The sequence below is a fragment of the Galeopterus variegatus genome, unplaced genomic scaffold (genome assembly GCF_000696425.1).
Source record: "Galeopterus variegatus unplaced genomic scaffold, G_variegatus-3.0.2 Scaffold3809, whole genome shotgun sequence".
Taxonomy (NCBI): Eukaryota; Metazoa; Chordata; class Mammalia; order Dermoptera; family Cynocephalidae; genus Galeopterus; species Galeopterus variegatus.
Window position 1 is genome coordinate 98367 of NW_007729920.1, and position 5480 is coordinate 103846.

General features: G+C 57.4%; 1 protein-coding gene across 1 annotated transcript in view; it reads left to right on the top strand.

Moving 5' to 3' along the window:
- Positions 1 to 6: 6 nt before the first annotated feature.
- The window catches only part of EPHB3 (EPH receptor B3), a 19699-nt gene continuing 14225 nt past the window's right edge, over positions 7 to 5480 (top strand). The window contains exon 1 of the mRNA XM_008586031.1: positions 7 to 63. The gene's annotated coding sequence lies outside the window, so the exon portion shown is untranslated. The remainder of the gene's footprint in view (positions 64 to 5480) is intronic.

A 5480-nucleotide genomic window follows, 5' to 3' on the forward strand; every position in this document is an offset into this window, starting at 1 on the left:
CGCTGCTGCCTGCGCTGCTGCTGCTGCCGCTGCTGCTGCCCACCGGCTGCCGAGCGCTGGAAGGTGAGCGGCGTCGGGGGCGCGCCGGGGGCAGGGTGCCTGGGGTCGCCGGAGCGCGGACCGGAGGGGCCAGGGGTGTGGGTCCGACTCTGGCTGAGCACAGGCGGAGGAAGCTCCGCCACCCGCGCCTTCTCCAGGGCGGGAGGACGGGCTGGGGAGGACGCCCCCGGAGCAGCCTCGGAGGCCGGAGCTGGCTCGGACGCTGGCGGTCAGCACGTTGGGAGATCACGGGCAGCGCGACTCGAGATGAGCGTCCCCGAAAGTCACGGCCCGTCCGGGAGCTTTTGTGGGAGTACCCCACACTCACTGCAGAGAAGCGGGGCCCTTGGCAACTCCGGGAGCCGAGGAAGTGTGGGCGACCCACCACGCAAGGCGGGGGCCACGGGGCTACCACGGGTTGGGGGAAGCGGGACTCCCAGGGTTGGGAGGAGGTGGCACTGGTCAGGAACCCATTGGAATTAACTGTGAGAGTGTGAGTGCGTGCACCCCGCTTTGTCAGCGGACGGCTGCGGGGGTGGACAGGCGGGGGCCTGTTATTGTTTATGGTATACCGAGCGCCAACTACACACGAGGGGCCGTGTGCGCGGGCGTTGCACCCTTCTAGCAGGACACCCCGAGTGCTTGGGTCTCCACTGAACCCCCGGAGCTGTGGGGTTTGCCCCAGGTAGCACCGGAGCCGGGTGCGTTACTCATTAGCGGGTGGGAAAGGGCTCGGCTTTGCAATGGGCTCTGTGAAATCTGCCAAGACTGTTGCTGAAGGGGTAGCTCCAACTTCCAAATGACTGTACTTGGATGAACAGCCCAAGTGTTGTTGGCCCTGTCAGGAGAGCTCACACACATGCCACTCGACACGAGCCTGCCGGGAACAGAGGCACCAGCACAGGTCACAAACAATAGGGAGGCACGCACACACACACACACCCTGGTCTCCAAACATTTTGGAGCCATAAGGTGGGGGTGGGGGGGACCTTTCTTGATGTGGAGGGTGGGACACTATAGAAATTTGGGGAAAATTGGAATACAGGCAGTACTTGTTTCTGGCATCCTAACAGATCTAGTCACTTGCTTAGTTCAGGAACAAAAACGTGAATCCTGCACAACTTGGTTTGTTCATATGTTCACAGTCAGTAAACTTCAAGGTTGGAAGGAAAAAAGAACACAGTTTAGAGAGAAAGGCATCTTCTGGTGCTTTCTAATTTTCTCCAGAGGAAAAATATTCCTGTGATTCCCCCACCCTCTTTTACTTCTGAGCCCACTGTGCTGACAGATTGATTCACACGGGTGGACGCATGCAAATTCAGACACACTGAGGTGCGCCCACACTTGCGCACACTCACCCACATGTGTGTGATAGGATCGCAGGCGTGAGAAGCTGTGTGGGGCTTTGTTGTTTGTTGCCTTAAGGGTGTGAGCCGGGGAGCCTGTTCTGAGTTCCCAGGTCTGTGTCTGCCTTAGCCCAGAAGGGGCGACACTGGCACACACACACACATACACACACACATATGGGGCTGTGTGTCAGGCCCCAAGGCCCTTGTTGTGGGGTGTGGTGGGTGCTGGTGCTGAGGGTGGAATGGGGGGTGTGGTTTGGGTCAGGTGAACAAGGGCTAACCTGAGGAGGCTCACCCCTTCCTTCCTTCCTTCCTCTCTGTCTTTCCCTTCCTTTCTTTCTCCATTGCATCCCTCACAATCTGCCAGACTCTCAGAGGCGAGGCTGAGGAGCTGTGGGGCTGGCCAGGAGGCAGAATCCTGACAGGCTGTAGCAGTCCAGGAAGAGAGGGCAGCACGGCCAGCTGCTCCCTGCCCCCTCCTCTTCCCTCAGCTGTGAAGTGGGAGCTAGGGCTACTCCCCGGCTGGGGGCTAGGCCAGGCGGGGTGCCCCTAGGAAGTAGCAGTGCCTACAAGTGAGGCTTTCACCAGTTCCTTCACTTTGCAAAACCTCAGACCCTATGGTCTTCAGTTTGTGTGTGTGAGAATACAAGAAAAAGAGAGATGCAGGGCGCTGACCCCAGCCCCCACCTTACACCTACCACCCACCTGTTCTCCCTCACCATGAGATGGGATAGTAATAGTACCAACCTCAGAGGGTTGTTGGGAGGATTGAATCCTTAGTATGTGTGAAGTGCTTAGCTCACACTCCCTGTTATTCAAGGATTAGCTGCTGTTGTTATTATTATTATTACCCTAAGGTCTGCTCCTTGGGGAGCGTCAGGAGTGAAATGGTGAGTCCCCTTATTTTGCTGGAAGGAGGTTAGGTTTGACTGGAGGGAAGGTTGTTGGGGAGGGATGGTCTCCCCTCATCTCCCTGCAGCTCCTGGGAGGGAAGGGATGGGAAGAGAGCTGGGTCAATAGGCAGCTGTGCTCTGCTTGTTCCCCCACCCCTCTTCTGGGGCTTGAAGGGTGGTATGGGTGGACTTCGAGGTTCTGGGCTGTGACCAGTGGGCAGGGCTATGTGGTCCCTTAGTACTGAAGATCTCTTCAGCCCCCTGAGCCTTACAGGAGGGGGAACCAGCTTCCTTGATCCAACCTTCTATTGGGCCTTGTCAGGATTTTGTTTGTCCTTGGACTTTTGGCTCTCTGCATCTAGGGGTCATTATATTTAGGCCCAGGGTCCCTGAGCTGTGGGTGTTGTCCCTCATGTACCCAATAGTTAAATATCATCTAACACCTGGTTCCTCTTCCTTCCCTGCACACTTGGGGTTCACCATGACTCTGCATCCCAGGATCTCATCAATTTTCCATGTGGATGGAGCCAGGGTCCTTGCTTGTCCTCGCTGGTTGAAAAAGCGCTCCTCTCCTTGCCCTCTGTTTGACTGCCCCTCTTCCCCCCAACTCAAATTGCCCTGGGATTTACCCATAGACACAGAGAAACGAGGCCACCTTGTTACTCATTCCCCTTTTGAGTAATGTTCCCCAGTTCCCCCAGGCCAAGATCATTCTCTCCTTCAGATCCCTGAATGGGTAAGGGAATGAGGTCCAATAGGGTGAGCAGACCAGGAATGGGGCCCAGATGAGGAATGGAGTCTGAACCATAGGGCCCTTACACCTGAGATAGGATGGGGAGGTCCCTGCTGGGAATAGACACTTTTGAGAGAAGAGAAACCCATCCCCTTCCAGCCAAGCCCTGCTCGCAGAGCAGTCACTGCAGTGGAATCTGTCCCTGAGGAAAAAGACAGTGTGTGAGTCCATCTCTTTCTCAGGGGCTGCAGGAGTGACCACCAAAAACATGGGGACAATGGGCTGGGATTTTTGTGGCTTGCTCACCTGTTTGAGTTGCCTCTGGCGCCCCCCACCCCATTCCTGTTTGTCATGAGCTGGCACTTCAGAGCTGCCAATGAGGGACAGTGGCAGCTATTTGGGGGAACCAGTTTGCTTGTCACTGCTCTTCCTTTAGCCAGAGCTGCCGCCACTGTGGCCTCAGTGGCTGTGAGCTGAAGCCAAAGCTGCCGTGGGCAAGGCCTCCACCACCCGGCCTTCCACTAATTAAACAGCATGAAGAGGCTGAATCACCAGGCCTGCATAGTTTGAAAATTGTAGCCCTGCCTGTTGTGCTGAGTCAAACTGGTTTGTCGGGATTGGGCAGCTGGGGGGGTGGGGGGAGTGAGGGAGACTAGGTACAGCTGGGCACCTGATGGGGTGGGAGAGGCCCCCTACCCCAAGGGCTGGCCCTGGTGGCAGGTCTCCTATTGCCTTCTGATCCAGTCTCCTGGCCAGACCCACTGTGGCCAGCATCCCAGGGAAGGGCTAACTGTCCGTCCATCCTTCTGGCTGGCTGGCAGGCAGGGCCACACTGGTGTCAGGGGCATGGATGAGCATTGAGGCACTTGGGCTCCCTGCCGTGTGTTTGTTCCCCCCTTCTCCTCCCTCTCAGGTTTATTTAATTATAAATCTCCATGATCTGAGGGGAAGAATGAAAAACAAAATGTGTTCTCTGTTCTGAGATGCTCCCCTCCCCTCCAAACATGGGGGCTAAGGGGCTGTGGCAGGGGAGGGGGAGGTGAGTTCAGCTCCCCCACAACATAGATGCTCTCCAGGTCCCTTGGCAGGGTCCCCCCAGGCCCCTCTCTCCTCTGGCTGGCCACCCTGAGCGTGCAGCTGGTACATGCGTGTACACATACTGACACATGGGGAGAGGTAAGGGAAGTGGGGGAGGCCTGGGAACGATATCACTCGGCTTGGTGGCTGAGGTAGGGACTTCATGGAGTGGAGGATGGGATCCAACTCAGGGATGGCATGGAGTTTTCTCCCTTTTTTCACAGGCAGGGCTCCAGGGTGCTGCTTCCTGCCCAGACCCTGCCCCTTTGTCCTCTTGCCCCTGCACACTCTGCTGGCCCAGCCCTGGAGCATGACTGTTCCTGCCACCTCAAAGTGGTCCCTAGTTTGAGGTTTGGGCTGGAGGCTTCTGGTTTCTGTCTCCGGTTTTTTGGTTTTGGTTTCCTGAGTCTCAGTGACATTCCTGTTCTCATGGTGGGGTGCTCTTGGTGACTTGGGCCTGGGGGTGCTGTGGGGTCTGGCAGTTCTGTAAAGTTGTGGGAGCCTGGCCCCTCACCATGGTAGGTGGCAGGCTCTTAGCTGGTGCCCCTGCACCAGAGTGACCCAATGAGACCCTCAGATGCAGGCCAGGGTGCCCACCATGTCATCCTTATGCCAGGTCCTCAACTTGTGTGTGAAAGAGTGTTGCCCAAAGCTCCTGGGGAAAAATCTCTTCATGGTGCCACCCCCTACCCAAGGCTCAAGTGCCTTTGAGACAGTGCCATTGTGCTGGCAGGGAAGTGGCTTGCTGCTGGGGCAGGGGCTACACCTGGAGAAGCCGCACCCAGCCACACCCAGAACCATCTTCATGCCCCTGCCCCACCCCCAGCCTTGTTACCTGACTGACAGTGCCTGCCTGAGCCAGGACAACAGGAAGCAGGGCTGGGGCTTGCTCCTTCCCTGTGCCTCTGGCCAAGCCTGCCCCAGCACCTCTGTTTCCTTTGCAAGAGTGGCTGTGTGGCTGCCCTTCTTAAGCAAGAGCACCATAAAGTTGGAGGCAGGTGAAGGGGTACTGTCCTTGCAACTCTTCATCCACCCCACTTGAAGACATCCCATAGAAAGAGCAAGCTTGGGGCCGGCCCGGTGGCGCACTGGATAGTGCGCCGCTTGGGAAGCGCGGCGGCGCTCCCGCCCGAGGGTTCGGATCCCACATACAGACCGGTTCCCGCTCGCTGGCTGAGCAAGGCACGGGAGCAACACCGAGGGTTGCGATCCCGTTGCCGGTCCCCGGTCCGGTACGGGGGCAACACTGAGGGTTGCGATCCGTTGCCGGACACGGAAAAAGACAAAAGACAAAAAAAAAAAAAAAAAAGAAAGAGCAACCTTGCGGGGGGGTGGGGGATCGCCTTTTGGGTTGGTTGGGAGGGGGGGGGGCCACTTCGGGGTTTCTCC